Source organism: Stegodyphus dumicola, chromosome 11 (genome assembly GCF_044657685.1).
Source record: "Stegodyphus dumicola isolate Sdum_Otavi_A_Nest chromosome 11, ASM4465768v1".
NCBI classification, from domain to species: Eukaryota; Metazoa; Arthropoda; class Arachnida; order Araneae; family Eresidae; genus Stegodyphus; species Stegodyphus dumicola.
In genome coordinates, this window is record NC_140778.1 from 84814068 (window position 1) to 84834521 (window position 20454).

A 20454-nucleotide genomic window follows, 5' to 3' on the forward strand; every position below is an offset into this window, starting at 1 on the left:
GTCATATGTGAGAAGGCACGAGCGATTTATGGTTATTTGCTAAAAAAGATCTCACATACTTCTACAAACAAGGAATCAGAAGACTCGTTTAAAGCCAGTCGGGGCTGGTTTGACATCTTTAGGAAAAGGACCGGCATTCGTTCCGTCGTCAGGCATGGTGAGCCAGCAAGTTCGGATGTTAAGACAGCTGGGAATTACATCAAAATATTTTCCGAACTGATAGTAGCCAAAGGATACATTCCCCCAGCAAGTCTTCAACTGTGACGAGACAGTGCTTTTCTGGAAAAGGATGCCGAACAGAACTTACATAACGGCAGAGGAGAAGACGATGCCAGGTCACAAACCCATGAAGGATAGATTAACTCTAGCAATTTGCGCCAATGCGATTGGCGACTGTAAAATCAAGCCTCTGCTAGTATACCATTCGGAAAATCCCAGAGGCTTTAAGTCATGTAATATTTCAAAAGAAAAACTGCCAGTTATGTGGAGTACAAATCCGAAGGCGTGGGTCACCAGGAAATTCTTTGTGGAGTGGATAAACCTGGTGTTTGGCTCTTCTGTTAGAAAATACCCACAGAAAAACAACCTACCCATGCAAGCCCTTCTCTTCCTCGACAATGCCCCTACTCACCCACCAAATCTCGAAGATTATTTACTCCAAGAGTTCAAGTTTATAAAAGTTCCCTACCTACCACCCAACACCACTCCTATCCTGCAGAGCATGGATCAGCAGGTGATTTCTAATTTTAAGAAATTGTACACCAAGCACATTTTTTGGCGCTACTTTAAGGTGACGGAGAACACAAACCTTACCCTTCGAGAGTTCTGGAAAGGCCACTTTAAGATCGTCATATGCCTAGGAATTATTGATCAGGCCTAGCTGGGTGTTACAACGAGGACCTTAACCTCTGCATGGAAGAAGCTGTGGCCTGAGGCTGTAGCAGAAAGGGCCTTCGAAAGATTTTAACCCAAAGTGGCATTGGTAGAGGAGCTTGTTTCTCTGGGAAAATCCATGAGTCTGGAGGTGGATGGGAGAGATGTGAACGAACTCGTCGAACAACAGTCTCAGGAGCTGACAACCGAGGAGTTACACGATCTGTATTTGCAGCAGCATACGTTGGGTTAACGAAAAATTAGTTTTGAAGAGAAGCCAGAGGTGGAGGAGGTTACAACTACAAGAGATATAAAACAGGTCTTGGGAATGTGGGAGAAAGTTGTAGAGTTCGTGGATAAAAATCACCACGAAAAAGTTACAACTAGTCGTGCATCCTTGACACGGAGGAAGAAACAAACCTCCTTGGAAAGTTTTTTTAAACGATCTGCGGGTGGAAATAAGCAGATCATGACGAAAAAAGCGAAGACCAGTGCCAAAAATTAAGCTCTTCCGTAGGCACTTCACTTTTTCTTTTAATTATGTTTTTATAGAATATGTATTTGTTATTTATAAATAAATATTTCTTCTTGTTTTTGATTCTTATTTAAAAACACTTAACAAACAACTCAGGTCGTGTTTTGGGATCTGGAACGGATTAATGGCATTTCGATTAATTTCAATGGGGAAAATTGCTTTGAGATACGAGCAATTTGACATACGAGCAAGGTTACGAAACGAATTAAACTCGTATGTCGAGGTACCACTGTACGTAATTATATAATCGTTAGCAAGCAGATAGTAACAAATAATTTTAAAAGTCTGATGCTATCAATATATAAATTATGTTGACTAGTATAATTAATTTAGAATTATACGCCTACATATAATAAGATGATGTATGTTACTACAGATACGTATTAATATATACAAGTCTGTGCATATATATGAAATCATAATTCTATTTAAACAAGTTAACAGTTAGAATTACTGAACAACCATGAAAGATTCCCCAAGAATGAAATATGGTGTAACAATGAACACTTAGTTTAGAAATTAGATTCTATTGTATATTGTTGTAAAAGTCATTGTAAGAGTGAAAATTCTTCATTCTGCCTTAATGCGATTTTTTGCGTTTAATGCGTTGTTTGGTGATTTTATGATCCCGAATGATATTGATGTGATATATTAATACTGCATTTGTAAATATACGTTTGCTGAGAAACGAGTCAAGGCGATTGATTTTTTGTAAAAATTTGGATTTATCCTTATTTTATTGACGTGCACCAGCACTGAATTGAGAATGGCTTGTGCTATGCTTCGATGGATGAAAAAGCGTTCGTAAGTAATGAATATTATGAAAGTTTCAGCATATTTAAATGAATAGTATTAAAAGTATATATTTACTACCATATAGCAATAGTTTATGGTAAATTTTTCGTTATAAATCTCATGATAGTTTCATTTCTCATTCTATTGCATTTCTATTGCGGTACATAAATTTTTTGGTTTACATATTGTAGATTGCATCAGTTTTGCCGCGCAATTTATTCCTTGGTATGTTACTTGTAGTGTTATTAGAAATTCCATTATTTTTGTATTTTTTCTGCAATTTTTAGTATTTTATTAAGAAATTTATGTTTTATTTCAAGATGTATATGAAGTTGGTTATATCAAATGTTAAATAAACGTTGTTATTCAGGCAATAGCGTTAGCTTTATCCAGATAGATAAATGCATTTCTTATTTCTTAAAGATATAAAGACACACTCGGATAGTAGACACACTCGGATTTCTTATTTCTCAAGATATAAAGACACACTCGGATAGTAGATTCACGGACTTTACGTTTTTTTAAGGGTTATATATATTCATTAAGGGCGTGTTCGAAACAACCATTGACGGGTAGTCTTGGCGGAATTCGGATTCATACCAAGCTTATCCATTTCTCAAGGCAATAATTTTCGTAATTTTTGCTAAACCATTTACGAAAATATAATTTTCCGAATGCTGAACTCTTATGCATGAAAAGGCAGATTTTTAAGATATTTGTTTTGCAATTTGATGCAAAATTCGTATTTTTAAAACACTGATGTATATGTTCTTATTTTAAAACTCTGACAGTATATAACATTATATAACATTATTGTGTTATCACCATTTATAGATGTCGCTTGCTGTACAGCCTGCTGAATACATTTTACTTTCTAGCTATCTACAATTACATCGTGTTGTTTCGGTATGAACAGGGGCGAAGTTTTCATTACTTAGATACATTTAAAGATAATTAATTAAATTTTTCTGATTTTGATATCTATAATATATAGACAGGATTACTGATAAAAAATTTAAGAAAATAGTAAATGAAGAAGTAAATAGAAAAATTTCATTAAGGTATTGTGAGATGCTAATATAAACTTAATACATTTTACTAGAGGGCTGTTGCCAAAGCAAAATCTTTACTATATATGTCTACGAGCTCTATGTAGTGTGTTGCTCAAAGTAAACTTCCTGCATTGTGAAGAGTACTACGTGTATGTCTTGATGCGCTCATGCGAAGCTTGTTTTCTCGTATACGCTCTCGTATACTAACAAGGGTTCAACAATATTAGCAAAATCTTTTATGAATGGCCGATAATAAGAACATAACCCAAGGAAAGAAGAAAGTTTCTTGGCGGTGTTGCGAGGTGGGAAATTCTTGATTGCTTATATTTTTGAATCTCGAGTTTCTATACCCTTTTGCGAAATTTTATAACCCAGATATTTAAGTTCTTTAGTTGTGAACTTGCATTTTGAGGCGCTAATTGGAAGACCGGCCTCTTTTAATAATTTAAAAACTTCTTTGAGATCTTTAATATGTTGTTCCAACGTACTGCTCGTTATAATTATATCATCTAGATAGATTAAAGTCGATTTTCCTAGGACAGGCTTTAGAACAATGTCCATAGCTCTCTGGAATGTTGATGGGGCCCCACACAACCCAAAGGGCATGCGTAAAAATGCATAAGTGCCCGATTTTGTTATAAACCCGGTTTTATGTATGTCTTCGGGTCTCATAGCTATTTGATAGTAGCCAGACGTTAAGTCCAAAGTAGTCATGTATCTTGTAGATTTAATCTTTCTAATAATTTCCTCTACAACCGGCAAAGGGTAAACTGGGAATTTAGTAATACTATTAAGTTTTCTGTAATCGATAGCAAACCTCCAAACCCTTTTATCCGAAGGAGGAAACTCGTTCTTTTTCTTACACAGTACGACTGGACTCGCGTACTCACTATTTATGGGCGTTATTAGTATTTTGTTCTTTAACATTTCCTGAATATGTTCCTCTATGATTTGGTCTTTTTGTTTATCATAGCGGTAAGATTTAGTCCTACAGGGTTTGTCGGCAGTTAACTGTATCTCATGCGTAACTATTTGACAGCTACCAGGCCGTTCTGAAAACAAGTTTGAAGAAGTACTCACCACTTGCTGGAGGGCTTGACTTTCATGGTCATTCAAATGGCTAAGGTCAACTTGCGGTTGTTCCACTGGTTCCACCACCCTCCGATCCATCTCCAGCACGATAGAACTTTCCTGAAAATTCAGTTTGGCCTTCGCGGCTTTTAAAAACTCCATACCTAAAATAAGTGGACTTTGCAAATTTTTTACTACAAAAATTAATACTTTAAGGCTTTCGTTTTGAACTTGAATTTTTAAAGATAGTTTTCCAATACAATGACAAGTTTGTCTTTGCGTTGCTATTACTTCTGTGTCTTTATTTTTAAATAATCGAAACCTATTAAAGTTCTTAAAAAAATATCACTCATAAAATTACCTTCTGCTCCTGTATCGATGAGGGCTTCTACTGGTACATCGCCAACCAGGACTTGTATAATTGGTAACTGTGAGTTCTTTACGATGACCGTATTTAAGTGTCTTCTTCAGGGTTTTTTCAAAACTTCCGGGGTCTGGACCCTCGCTTTCACAGGACCCTCTACTCGTTTAAAGCTTTTCTTTCAACTTCTGCCTTCTGGGTACGCGGACGGTTGTTTTCAAATTTCCTTTTTAGGCCTTGACCTTCGAGCTTCGATGAGTTAGCTTGATAGCTCTTTCCCCCATAAGAGCGGTTTGCATTTCTGGTTTGCTCATTTGAAGATTGCCTTCGGATACTTTGAGAATACGATGCCCCTCTAGCTTTTTCCGCTATTCTGCGATTTTGGAACTTGACCGCTAATTCGAAGAGCTCCTGCAATGTGCTTGGGTTTCTAATTGCGAAGTAGTCTTGAACAGCAGGTAACAATCTTGGTAAGATTATTTCAATAATCTCCGCGTCAGGTTTCTTCCCATACAGCATATCCGTCAGCTTAATTTTTCGCAGAATAAAGTCCGTCAACTTTTCTATATTCCGTTGATAAAAACTATACAGTTCGGCTTCTAGCCTTGCTCGATCTTTCACTATGGGGAAGGCCTTTAATAACGATTTTTTGAAATTTTCAAATGTATATGTCTAGCCTCCGAATTCCCCTAATAAAAATTTGCCTATATTCTTCCACCATGGCGCGGCCTGTCCTCTTAGTGCAGATGTGGCGATGGCAACTTTTTGTCTTTCAGGCACAGGGTAGAGCTGGAAGTGATTGTCGAGGCATTCTAGAAATATCGCCACCGGATTTTTTCCGTCGAAATTGTCGTTTGGCTTGATTGACGCTGTCATCGTCTGGACCAGGTATCCAAATCCTTCCAATTGGTTTGCCATTTCTTGTTGTTGTCCAGCAACTTCCATCCAATTTTCGGCCATTTCAGTTCGACAAGTGTTGGAGCGCTAATGTTATGTTGCGCGCTTCCAACCTGCACGCAACAATAGTGGTGACTGCTAAGAACTGGAAAGTAGACAAAGTCTTGAGAAGGGTTTAAATCCCTTTTTATTCAACTTTAGAAATTACAAATGCGTGCTCTTGACGCTCACAAACTACGCCGACCCGGCGGTAAAATAAAAATAAGAAACTAAAAAAAGAATAACAACAAGTGACTAACTACGAGGCTCTCTAAACGTAACTAACCTCACCGCGTTCTAAGATACCGCTGATAATTCAGCAAACTTCTGAATATTACGTTGAAATATTAACAATCTGCCGAGGCAAGCACACAGGCCGAAACGCGTGGTTCTTCAATTTCTAACTAGCCACCTCCACGCTCGTGAAGCAAGAAAGCATACCTTCTAACTCGTTTCCCTTCTATTTAACTCAGATTACTTCCGCTGACAATTTGAATCCTTTGCGCGTTCTACTAAAATTTATATACTCTGGCTCTGGCATTGGCAATTCCAGGGGAAAGTAAGGCTTGACAGGAAAGATAGTTTAAACTTAAAATAAATGTTAGTTAAAATAAATATAAACCCTACACCCTTAATGCAAATAATTAATATCCTAATAAAAAATTAACCAACTTTCCGTTGAAGAAAAAAAAATATGCAAAACTTTTCAGTATCTTACAAACAGTGAAATAAGCAAAAACTAACATGAAAACAACTCAAAAAACATAAAATTCCACGCAGAATTTTACTCTACAGAACAACTTTATCAAAAAAATAAATAAAAATGTATTATATATATATATATATATATATACATGACAATGAAATATGCCAATTTCTTAAAAACAGTGACATAAGAAATACGATGAAAAAATGTTGCCAAACCCTTATTTCTAAAAGAATGAAACTATTCAAAATGATGCGATTTCATCAAAAATATATCAACAACAATAAGACAGGAAAATTGTTGCCAAAATCACATTTTTAAAGGTGTGAGATGTGCGAAGTGTACTCGGAAGCTTCATTTAAAAATATTTTTAAAAGTACAAAATATTATCAGTTTTCCAAAATTCTTTTTGTAAAAGCAGTCGCAAGGATGAAAGTTTAACGTGTCCAAAAATCAAAGAAAAATAAACTACATTTTTAAAAAATATCCCGTTGAAAATGTGTTCAGCTCCATTTGTTAAATAAATTCGTATTTAATCGATTTATTGAAACAAGAAATTTATTTTAAGTTCGTAAAATATCTAAGTGCTTATGTTTCATGACGATTTGAAAATGGAGTGTGTAGAGTAAAATCTCGCTTTCCTATAGCCCATTATGTCTCAAAATGACGCGATTTCGTCACAAAACATAAAATAAAAATAAATTTGAATTCGAAAAAATCGCTTCGAGGTGCACTGGCCCTTGTCTGGATACACCTATGTAGCAAATTTTGTAGCCGTGTGTCTATTAGCTTACGCGCAGCGCGAACGAAAGAAACACATGATGCTAAAGCAAAGTTTAAAGTTTAAAGAAATTAAACATTTAGCAGTAGTAGCAATGAAAGCTCCCTGAGTTATGTTGTGCAGACATTGAAGACAATAAAAGATTTTTGAACTTAACCAATTTATTAACAATATAATAAAAAATAAAAACACATAAAATAAATGTCAACAATATTAGAGTATTAGGAAAAACACAACATAATCATCATTCATCAAATATTTTTACCTGTACTTCAAAACACTGGCATTCTATACAAACAAAAACAAAAAAAATGACAATGTCCTAAATAGTGACTATGCAGCCTAAAAATAAAGCAGGCTACCCATTCAATAAGTCCATAATCAATGCTCAAGAAAACACCTGAAAAATTTAAATGTGAAACCACTTAAAACCGGCCTAACTTCGTTTGCACAAGGAGTCGTCGCCGCTCACCTATTTTTAATTCTGCCCTCATTGAAGAAACATGGACGCCGCCCACAGCAGTCACTCACAGGATAGCCCCCGGAACCGAAGAACTTCAATCTAGAACCATCATCTCGCAAACCGGAATCAAGGCATCCTTTCACCGGACTGCATGCATCCCTTGAAGGGGCTGGAAACCGCTCACTTACCAGCCGGGAAACCAGGAACTAGAAGGGTTGAGCCCAAGGTTCTTTAATATACTATGGTTAGGCCAGGAACGGAAAAAGCGTGCCATTGGTTGCTGGTAGTGACGTCACACGGGAGACAAGAAACATCGGCCGACGCCTCTGCTATTTGATTTTGGTAATGGAAAAAATGTAAACTAAAGCAAAATGATCATTTTATATGTGGTAGATACACCGGAAATACCGGGTATATACTTTCCGATTAAGTATTTTGTTAAAGAAAATGTTTATTTTATGCACAGAATTCGTACGAATGCTGAAAATAATTGTAAACATTAAATTCTTTTCGTAAAGGAAAGTATTAGAAAATGAAAAACGATATTTAAGTTAATTAAGGGAAATAAATATTGTAAGGTATTTTTCAATATTTTTTCGTAGTATTGTTTGCACTAAATAAATCTTGTTGAACAGAACACATGATGGCATAACTGCTAAGACCATGGTAAAAACATAATCAAAAAGTATTATTCTATTTACTTTCATTGCTCATGCACTTTTTTTAATACAAATGAACTTTGACATTCCATGAGAAATATATGATCGTCATTTTCAGTTTAAATTACATATCTCAAGCAAAAGTATATATAAAAAGATTTGACTTAACAAATTCATATTTAAATACCATAAAATTCTACAAATTTCTTAATATCCGTCATTTATACATATAAATAGTATACTTATCGCATTCATTATAAAGTGAAAAGTCACTTCATACTGATTCACTTCAGATTTTAGCAGAAGTGCGTATATTTTCAGTATAATCTAGAAGTACTCTTATAATCCCTTACACTGCCAAGATTTCTATATAACATTTATCCTGACGTGATTATTTGCTATAGTAAATAATCTTCGATATTGGCATCCTATTCTTCCTTCCATACATTAAAAATGGAACAATTAAAATACATTTTCTTACACATATACGCACAATAATAATAATAATAAACTTGCCCTACATCTTAGTTTCGGCTCACCAGCGGCTGAGCGGTAAAGTCGCTGAACACTGGTAGTTCGGTCCGAATCCCGCGAACGGGCTGGCTGCATGTGTGTTTTCGTGGTTTTCCACATGCGTAACGTGTATACGAGCCAGTTTCCCTGAGAAAGTCCTCCACGAAGACATCACACCTATTACGCAGATAACCCTAGTGTACTTTGCCATAATTAAATACACCACCACATCTTAATTTCAATTCAGCCTGTACACAAATTAAATATTTTTAATTACTAATGTATTTTTATCAGGTTGTTTCTTAAAATACTTTTGTTATACTCGAAATATGTGTTCAATATTGAATTATTTTTCTTTCTCTTATAATTAAAAACAAGTTATATGGAATCAAAATTAAAACATATGCAGCAGTTAAATAACACTAAACAGAATATCTTACTCTTTCGCTATTTGTATTCTAGCATTATACATAGATTTGTTTTCCTTCAGGTTCAAGCATGTGTAAGTTATATCAATTAAATTTCATCACACATACCTGTATGCATCAGTTAAATAACACTGAAGCAAATATGTCACTCACTCATTCGATGTTTGCATCATAGTGTGGTCGAGAAATTGTTCTTTCCTCACGGTGAGGAATGTATCAGTTTACTTAGTTCGCAAAGCTTAACCCAGACGCTGCTTCAATACATAGAATTACGTTTGGGATGTAAAGAAAGTAACCAAAACATGTGAATGGAGTTGGGTACGCGAATTTATTAACTAATCATTCAGGTACTCAGTATTGGTAAACATGACATTGAGTTTAAATATCTCACTACGATGTAAGTCTCATACACAAAATGAAGATTATGATAAAAAATGATTTAAAATGAGAAATTTTTCAATTTAAATGTAAAATAGCAGTAAAATGAAAAATAAATGTAAAATTACATCACAGTTATGTATGAAAACTACATAAATTTATTAAAAAAATAGTTATTTTATCTGGTTGTAAAGAGTGTTTTCCCCCATATAACGTATTAACGTGTATAATTCTGACACAAAGCTATAGCACAATTTGCCACTTCCGCCTAGGTATAATAGCAAATTAACAACAGAAATCAAATCAAACTGTTGATGCAACGAAAGTAAACAAACGCCAAGAACTAACGCTGTCACCCACATGACGTCATGCGTATGTGGCATAACTTTCTCCCTGCACTGCGCATCGCTCTTGGGTTGAGCCAGAGCGATGCGAGATACTTATAGCAGAAGTAGGAATGACGTCATCTCCCGGCAACCAATCAGCTATCGGCACGAATCGGCTTTTCAGATGACGTAAATCATGTTTCGTTTTTGCATCTCAATTAGGTTGGAACAGTCCGTTTTCAATGCAAACAGTGGCAACAAGAAAAGAAGTAGAAGTAACTACTATATTATATTAAAATAAGGACTAAACTAAATAAACATTTCAAGGAGGAGAGATGATGCAGTAAAAGGTTTAAAAATAAGCTATATTTTCCAACAAATGCCCCCCACATCATCATCTCCGACCTGAAATAAAAACCGAATGCCAGTATCTTTACAAAATTCAAAACAAGAATAAATAAATATCACAATTTCATTCAGAAATTTTTAAGAAAATTTTTCTTTGGGAAAATCTTATCCCATTATTCAAAAATTTTTACCGTAGCAAGAAAGTCCAACATGTTACAAAACAATACAAAGTCATATATATGATCATACGCTCAATACATTTACCCAGGGCCTTGGTCACTCATACAACATTTTACACTATACAATTTCACATTTACCTAATATCCATCATATATGACTTACAACATATTAGTTTCAAATTAACAAAACTCTTAATTTAAATACACACAAAAACAAATTTCATAGGAAAATTGTTCCACAAAATTTTACCAGGTTATGCTTAGTCAGCGGTTTTGTCATGGGATCAGCCAGATTATCTTTACTTGGGACATATTTTAAATCAAAAATTTCCCTGTTCAATAGATCACGAATGAAAAATAGTTTCACATCTATATGTTTTGTCCTTGAGTTTTCAATGGGTGATTTTGTAAAACATATAGCAACCATGTTATCAGCAAACAATATTGGCCTCGAAACATAGTTACTTGCAATTTTAAACTGAATGCATTCATCCAAAATGTTTCTAAACCAAACTAATTCTTTTGCTGATTCAGTCATGGAGATAAATTCAGCCTCCATAGTAGATAAACTCACTCCCCTTTCTTTAAATGTACGCCAAGATACAGGTGATTCTCCCAACAAAGCTATTTGTCCACCAATAGACACCATATCATCCCTGCTTGAAGCAAAATCCGAATCTGAATATATATTAAGCTTCAGTTCCTTGCATACCAGCTTGAGTTTGTGCTGTCTGGTATTGGAAACGTACCCTAAAAGTTTAAGTAATCCTTCCCAGTGAAACTTACCAGGATTGCTTTGGAACTGAGAAAATATATTAACAGCATAAGCTATATCCGGACGAGTACGATTGCAAAGAAACGATAGACATCCCAAAACATTTCTATAAGGATAATTCATCATTTCAGTCGTTTCTTCTTGTGTACTGGGACTTTGAGACTTTGAGTATTTCACACCTTTAACTATTGGAAGGGAAGTAATTTGTATTTTAAAAGACTTAAATCGATTAACTATGTCTTCTATATATAATTGCTGATGAATTAAAACACTATTTTTCTCATATTCAAACTCCACACCCAGAAGCTTTCTTGTTTTACCTAAAATTTTCAAATCAAAATGTGAACTCAGGACTTTTAATATCCTTTTGGCCTGAACTTCACTTTTCCCAAACACAACTATATCATCAACATAAACCAACAGAATGACAAAATCTTTAAAACGATAGACACAATTACACCATTCAAACTTGATGAACCCTAGGTTACATAGTGTTCTATCCAACTCGTAGTACCATAATCCGCCACTCTGATGCAAACCATACAAGGCTCTATCTAATCGACACACAAAAGTTTCTTTATCTCGATCCACAAAACCCTGAGGTTGGGACATGTAAATTTCCTCTGATAAAGGAGCGTAGAGATAGGCACTTTTCACGTCACATTGTATATTTACCCATCCAAGGTGTGCAACTAAAAGGGAGAAAAAGAGCCTTATTACTGAAAACTTAACTACAGGAGAGTAGGTTTCATCATAGGTATCGTATTTAATTTGCCGATAACCCTGAGCCACTACACGAGCTTTAAAACGAACAATGTTTCCAAATTCGTCACGTTTAATGTTGAAAATCCACCTGCAACCTAGTGGAGTCTTGTCTTTAGGAAGTGGAACAAGATGCCATACCTTATGCTTTCGCATGTTGGCCATTTCCTCTTCCATTGCCTCTATCCATTTAAGCTTTTCTGCAGATTTCATTGCCTGGTTATAAGTGTTTGGAATTGAAACATCTAGTCAGCTATCTCGGGTATACGACGTTGAAGGAGTACCAGTTGGGTCGATTTCACCACTATAAGTATTGCTTCCCTTGAAATCAAACAAGGTAGGATCATACTGAATATTATGTTCAGTGCAATACCTGGGGGGGTAATCAAAGACTACGATCACCAAATGATCGTAGTCTTTGATTACACCCCCTTTCAAAATAATACACATCCGTACGAGTGCCGTCTGGCCTTGGAACAGGTTTACGAAGCCAAGTTATTTGTCTCAATGTAGATTGAGTGTCAGTGCCAATTGTAGAAAAAGGTACATTGGTATCGGTTCTTTCCTCTATTTCAGGAAAATAGCCAACTGGAGTGTCAGTGGATTGGAACTCTACCCTTTCTTCAGATTCCAAATCAGGTAGGGTGCCCAGTGCAGCTCCACTGCCACTTTTCTGCATTCCAATCGACTCTTTAAAAGTAGCATTTAGGGTTTCTACTACCTTTTGCTCATTTTCCAACCAAATCTTGTACCCTTTTGTTCGTACACTGTACCCAATCAATCGGCCCTTTGTTGCCTTTGGATCGAGTTTAGAATTTCTTTTAGCCTTTGGAATTCCCACATAGGCAATCGTTCCAAATGCCTTAAGATGACGTACTGATGGTTTCCGCTTAGTGTATAATTCGAATGGGGTTCTATCTTGGCCCTTATGACAGATTCTATTAAATGAATATGCAAAATACATTACTGCATCTGACCAAAATTCGGAACTCATTCCACTATCGTGTAAGATTGCACGTACATTATTTAGCGCTGTCTGATTAAATCTCTCACAAACTCCATTCTGTTCTGGAGTATAGACATCTGCAAATTCGTGCTTTACACCATTTTTATTACAATATGACCTGAATTGATCATTATCATATTCTCTCCCATTGTCAGTCCTCAAGTATTTCAACTTAAGGTTTAAAGATCTTTCCGCACGTGCTATATGCCTTTCAAATACTTCAAACACCTGACTTTTCTCCACAATGGGTACACTACCACATAACGAGAATATTCGTCAATAAAGGAAACGAAATAACGTTCACCATTCCTACCTGGAATGTTAATAGGTCCCCATACATCAGAGAAAACCCTTTCAAGCGGTCTCTTTACTTGAATACCTTCTAAGGGTCTATAGGAGTTTCGTCTTTGCTTATTGATTTGGCAATGTTCACAAAACAAATTAGGTGAGTGCTTTAACACAGGAAGACCTCGAACTGAATGTCTCTTACTAGTCCTGACAATAGTATCATAATTTATATGACCAAACCGACCATGCCATAATTCACTATTATTATTCTGAACTGCGGATGCCTGAAATTTTACAGATTTGCCTCCCTTTTTGATTATTTTCGGGAACACATGATAGTTACTTCCTATCAACTTAGTCTTGTACAAAGTTGAATTCTCATCATCAGTAACTTTAATTTGCCCATTTTTACCTTAAAATCTCGCTCCATTGATATCCACCCTAGCTCCAGATATTAAATTCCGTCTCAGTTCAGGTGAATATAACACATCTTTAAGCAAAATAACCGTATCCCCAAATTTCATTTTAACAGTACCCTTCCCATGAATTGGAAAAGTTACCCCATCAATAGCTACTAGCATATTCTCATTTTTCACAGGAGAAAAAGTATCAAACAATTCACGATTTTTACAAAAATGATGAGATGCAGCCGTATCAAAGATCCAACTATCATCATTTTCTTCCAAATTGTTAACATTGGCTTGAGCTATAAAATGGAACTGTGCATGGGAATTATTACTTTTACTCAACTTGGGTTTATTCTTACACTTAGAAGATGTTTTATTACTACTAGATACAGCTGAGGAAACAGAAGAAGCAGGTGAGGGTGATCTGGAAAAATTACCTCTCATTCTACAGTATTTTTGAATATGACCTGGACGGTCACATTTATAACACTTGAGCCCTTTAATCTGCTTAAATTTGGGTTCACAGTACTTCTATAGTACTGTTCTCTGTACTTCTATAGTCTTATTGGAGTTTTCCGTATCTATCTCTCTTAAATTAAGACACGTTTGCTCTGCTAGAATTTCAAGTTCAACATTTTTAAAAATGAACTTTTCATCTGGCCACCTCAAAATATTCTGAACTACTTGATCAAATTTATCTGAAAGGAACCTAAGAAACTGGAAACATATATATGAGTCTCTTACAGCGTGATTAATATCAGCTAACTGTTCAGTTACTCGTTTTAATCTAGAAGAAAAGAAACTAATACTTTCATTTGGCTTGATTTTGCAATTTAAGAACTCTGAAAACAGGGACATATGTCTTGACCTATAATCTGGCTGGAAATATTTGGCAAGCGTGTTCCATGCCACTACCGGGTCAGCAATTTCACATATCAAATTTCTATATTCAGGGCTTACATTCATATAAATTAACAATATTGCCAATCAACTTCTATTTTGATAGTCGGCAATAATTTCTTTTGTAATACCCTTAACATAATCTAAATCAGGACATTTCTCAATACCTTTGACCAAAAGCCATGCATTTTTTTCATTCAAGACAAACTTAATATCTTTGGACCATGTAAAATAATTACATGCATCAAGTTTAGCAATATTATGCATGACACTAACAGTAGCCATATTTGAATTTTAACAAAAACCGCCCCCCAATCTCTTAAGTCCTAAATTAACTTTAAACTTCAAAAGTCTGCACTAAAAATAACTCAGGAGCTACTGGGCCCATAACCAATATGATGCTAAAGCAAAGTTTAAAGTTTAAAGAAATTAAACATTTAGCAGTAGTAGCAATGAAAGCTCCCTGAGTTATGTTGTGCAGACATTGAAGACAATAAAATATTTTTGAACTTAACCAATTTATTAACAATATAATAAAAAATAAAAACACATAAAATAAATGTCAACAATATTAGAGTATTAGGAAAAACACAACATAATCATCATTCATCAAATATTTTTACCTGTACTTCAAAACACTGGCATTCTATACAAACAAAAACAAAAAAATGACAATGTCCTAAATAGTGACTATGCAGCCTAAAAATAAAGCAGGCTACCCATTCAATAAGTCCATAATCAATGGTCAAGAAAACACCTGAAAAATTTAAATGTGAAACCACTTAAAACCAGCCTAACTTCGTTTGCACAAGGAGTCGTCGCCGCTCACCTATTTTTAATTCCGCCCTCATTGAAGAAACATGGACGCCGCCCACAGCAGTCACTCACAGGATAGCCCCCGGAACCGAAGAACTTCAATCTGGAACCATCATCTCGCAAACCGGAATCAAGGCATCCTTTCACCGGACTGCATGCATCCCTTGAAGGGGCTGGAAACCGCTCACTTACCAGCCGGGAAACCAGGAACTAGAAGGGTTCAGCCAATGCCAATGATTTGCAATTTTCGGAGTGCCTATGGTTCAAAACCATTTACCTCCACATCAGAATTACTAAAAGTGAGCAGAAATAAGAAAAATTTGGCATAAATGATTTACTTGATGCTCAATAGAGGGAGCCACAGGCTCGAGAGAGTTTAAGGATAGAGATGAGAAATTAAAAACTTAAGTCTCATAATATTTTTTTAAAAAGTTTTTAGGTTTTTATAATTTTTTTTGTATTTTATATTTTATACTTTTTTTGGTTTTTATAATTTTTTTTATACACAGTACAAACTTTAAAGCAAAAAGCGGATAGGAAAGAGTTTACGATTAATAGGCTCATTGGCATGTGGCTTGTGTAGGAGAGTGCAAATAATTAATGGGATCGCGAGGAAAATATTCTTAGGCAGATTTAAAATCTGCGGGAGATGTGATTCTTAAGTTAACAGATTGATAACTTTGCTTGAAGATCTTGGATTGCAGTTGTAAAAGATGAAATAAGCAATTATATTGCAGCTCGCTGAAGAGACGTCCTTCCTTCATGGCGCGGGGGCTGGAACTGATGTTGACGACGAACAACGAAGATCATATGCTTTGTAATAGTGTCAGAGCGCGAAGCGCACTTTTACTATGTTTCATATTAAAACTATCAGGAGTTAGAGTTCGTTAATGAGCTGTCCGAGACTGGTGTTTGAGTATAGAATTGAGGTGAGCCGTTCTTCAACCGGCGAGGCGGTGGTGGCGGGGCCACAGTAGTCTAGCAGTGACGTGAAAGGTAATGTATTGTTTTTGTATAGTGGTAGCTGTAGTGACGGTGTCAGTATTAATGCCTGTGTTATGGGGCAAGTATATGTGCTGGGTACCTGTGTTTTTCAACAGGGATTGGAGTATATCGAAGGTTTGATATTTCTGGATTATGATGAAATTGGACTGATTGAAAAAAGTTGGTGGAGAGTTTGCGTATATATTCTGCAATGGTATTGATATTGAGATCTGTGTGAATGGTGTTGTTTGGGATAAACCAAGGTGCATTTACAATTTCACGAAGCATTTTGTTTTGAAGAATTTGTAGTTTTTTTATGTGCATTTTTGCCGCTTGTCCCCATACAGGGCAGGCCTAGAGTAGAGCAGGTCTCAGTATCATTTTGTAAAGTATGACTTTGTTGGATATGGAAAGTACACTGTGTCTGCCTAAGAGTGGCCGCATAGTGGCCGCTGTCATTTTAAATTTTTCTGTGACAGCACTGAAGTGTTGCCTAAAGGTGAGTTTGCTATCCAGAGTGATTCCTAGGTATTTCACCTCGGAGACCCATTCTATATCATCATCAAAAATTTGGGGTGGTGCTGGGGTGTAATTCAAGGTACCTTTACGAAAGATGATTGCTTTTGATTTATTTGTATTGATTGCTATTCTCCAAAGTGTGAACCAGTGCTCGAGTGCTATGAGGTAATGCTGTAATTGAAGTCGAATGTGATTTGTATGTATTGCCCTCGTGAGAATGGCCGTATCATCGGCGAACAGTGCTAGTGTGATAGTGTCATCTTTGGGTATGTCATATGTATAGATATTATAGAGTAGGGGGAAAGAACTGCTCCCTGGGGGACGCCAGCTGTGATGGGTCGTATGGAGGAGTGCGTATTGCGAATTTTGATGGTAAATGTGCGATTACTGAGATATGAAGCTATAAGTCGAATAAGATGATCTGGGAAGTCCAACTTGATAAGTTTGTAGATGAGTCCTTTATGCCATACTCTGTCAAATGCTTTTGACACGTCTAAGAAAATTGCTCCTGTGGGGATTTTGGCATTGTAACCATCTGTAATGTAATTGATGACTCTTAGAAGCTGATGTGTAGTGCTGTGTGAATGACGAAACCAAACTGTTCTGAGGGTGTGTAATGGCTGACTGGAATGTTTTTGTGAATGAAATACAAAATAATTTTTTCCGTGATTTTAGATAGGCTGCTAAGCAGGCTTATTGGCCTGTAGTTCTGTGGAAATGTATTATTCTGTTTGGGTTTTGGGAATACTATGATAGATGCATTTTTCCAGGCTGATGGGAAATATGAATATTTGATAATAGCATTGATGAGTTTAGTAATGTATGTAATCCTATTTATGGGGAGATTTTTTAATGCCTTATTTGGGATCCTGTCTTGGCCAGAGGCTTTCTTATTTTTAAGTGCACTGATAAATTGTGCAACAAGTGTTGGTGTGGCAAGAAAGGTGAAATTTAGTGGAGCTGGAATGCCAAGATAGCTATCAACCACTGTGTTGACGTGATCAATATGATCATTGTCATAAGGGGCTGGATTTGGTGTAAAAGAGTCTTGAATGACATCTGCTATTGTGTTGGCTTTGTCAAGATCAGAGTAAACCATTCCCGACGGTCCATGTAAGGGGGTGATTTGCTTATAAGAGTTTTTGAGTTTACGAGAGATGTCGTACAGTGAGTTATCTTCAGTGGATAGTGTATTTAGAAAATTTGTCCATTTGCTGCTTTTGTACTCCTTGATTGCTCTTTTTATACTGTTTTGGAGTGAATTTAGTCTGCGTTTGGCCTGAGGGTCTCGGGTGTTTTGCCAGAATTTGCGTACTCTATTTTTTATGATAATCTGCTTCCTTATGTTGCGTGGAAGGGGTTGGAAACGTCTGTTGACATAGAATGTATTAGTAGCGTCATTAATGGCTGCTTTGATCTGATTGGTGAATTGTTCAATTTCCTTATCAATATCCTCTTTATTATTAATGAGGGGGTTGCCTGGGACTGTACTGGAAATAATATTAGTAAATTTGGGCCAGTTTGTAGCACCAATTGAGCGTAGTAGTGAAGGAGGGCTAGCATTTGTAAAAATTTTCAGTAATACTGGATTGTGATCAGAAGAAAGTGCTGGGATTGAGGTAATTTCATGCTGGTATGGAAAATCCCTTGCGATGAAGAAATCAATAATTGTCGATCTGTTTAGGGAGAAATGCGTGGGTTCTTCTGGTGCTAGCAGTGAGTAATGATTTTGATTAATGAGATCAAAAAGTAAGTTGCCGTTTCTGTTTGCTCGTCCAGGATTCCAGCTAGGGTGCTTTGCATTATAGTCACCTCCTGCTATTGATTTGGGGTGTATAGTGATCAGGCTATTGAGTTCTGTAATGTTTAGGTGATTTGTGGGTGGTATGTAAATATTGGTAATTGCAAATGAGGTATTGTCAATTGTGATAATGACGTTGACGTTTTCAAAGCTGTTTGTGAGCACTGGCTTGTGGAAGTGTGAGATACTGCTTTTAACATACGTGATGACCCCGCCGCCTCGTCCTGAGAGTCTATCACATCTGTAGGCAAAGTAATTTGGAAAGAGGACCGTCCTGGCTGGCTTGAGATGAGTTTCCTGCACTAAAATTACATCCGGCTCGAATTCTAATATGAGATCGCTTAATTCATCTTTTCTGGAGTAAAGTCCATTGGCATTCCAAGTGAGAATGCTGTAGTATCTGCTATTATTTGCTGCTGGAGTGTTAAATGTGACTAGTGATTTTTTCAATAATGTCCACTATTATTTCTATTTTGTCAAATATTGAAGTTTTTTGCTTGATTGTTTTTATTCCGTTTTTGATGTCATTCCATATGACTTTTAGCGATTTGAGACTGAAGAGGTCATCAGAGCTTTGCATTATCTCTGAGGTTTCTGTCTGGGCTGCAGCAGCTGGTTCTGTGAGTGGCGGGAAATTTTCTGAATTGCTTGTCCAGGGGTTATTGGCAGGCGGCTGGCTTGGGATGAAATTGTCAGTTTTCCTTTTTGTCTTTGGTATAGCCGGGCAACCGGAAAAGGACGCAGGATGTGGCCCCCCCCCCGCAGTGACAGCACCTTGCAGGTTCTTCTGGTTTTAGTTTACATTCGCCGGACGTCGATCGATGTGGGCCCCCACATCTCACGCACACCCATTCTCTTGTACATAATAATGAGTTGTGGAAGAACCCCTGGCACCTATAGCACTGTGGAGGTCCTGGTTTCCTTTTAAGTGCCTCTACGGTAACTCTGAGATAGCCAATGTAAGTGAGGTTGTAAATGGTTTTGTTTTCTCGTTTCTTGGCAAATGCACTAGAAAGAGCGGCATTGGTTTGTTTTCGCGTCTATTTCTAAGATTAGTTATGTAGGTGGCTCCATATCCTTGATTTCTTAATTCTTGTACTATGTACTGATGGTCCATAGTAACAGGAAGTCCTCGTATGACAATTTTTAAAACCTTTTCATCTTGGTAAGTGTGTGATTTTAACTTTTTCTCCTTAATGACTTCTCTCACATATCTGTGAGCATCTGCATCAGGGAGAGTCACATGCAATTTGGTGCCTTTTAATTGGCCTGTAATTGTTTTCCCTGTTTGAACACTAAGCTCAGCCAGGAATTTATCAGCTTGAGGGACATCATCTATAATAATTGGCGGGACTCTGATTTTTCTACTGTTCGAGGGCTCAGGGGCCGCCGGATTATGTGTACCCTCACTTTCATTATCCATTTTTTCCTCATTGTTGTCTATATTAATTTCGCTCATTTCTGTTTCTAGTCCACTGTATCTGTTAGCGGTTTTAATGGCAGGTTCAAGTTGTTCTGTGTCGGAGTTTGTAGAAGCCGAAGAACGGCGCCTATGTCTTTTACGTTGCTCCTTAAATGGTTCTCCATGTAAGGCGTTCATTAAGTGGTCGACTTTTTGTTCTAATTCTTTAATTTTTTGGTCACGATATTCAATTTCAGTAATTGCTTGGTTTTCTTCTAATACACGTGTTTTGTTTAAGATGCATATTAGAAAGTGTTGCAGTCTATGTGAAGCATGATAAGTGATTGTTTCACTAGTTAATATGTCTTGAGCTAGTGCAGAGAGTCTAGC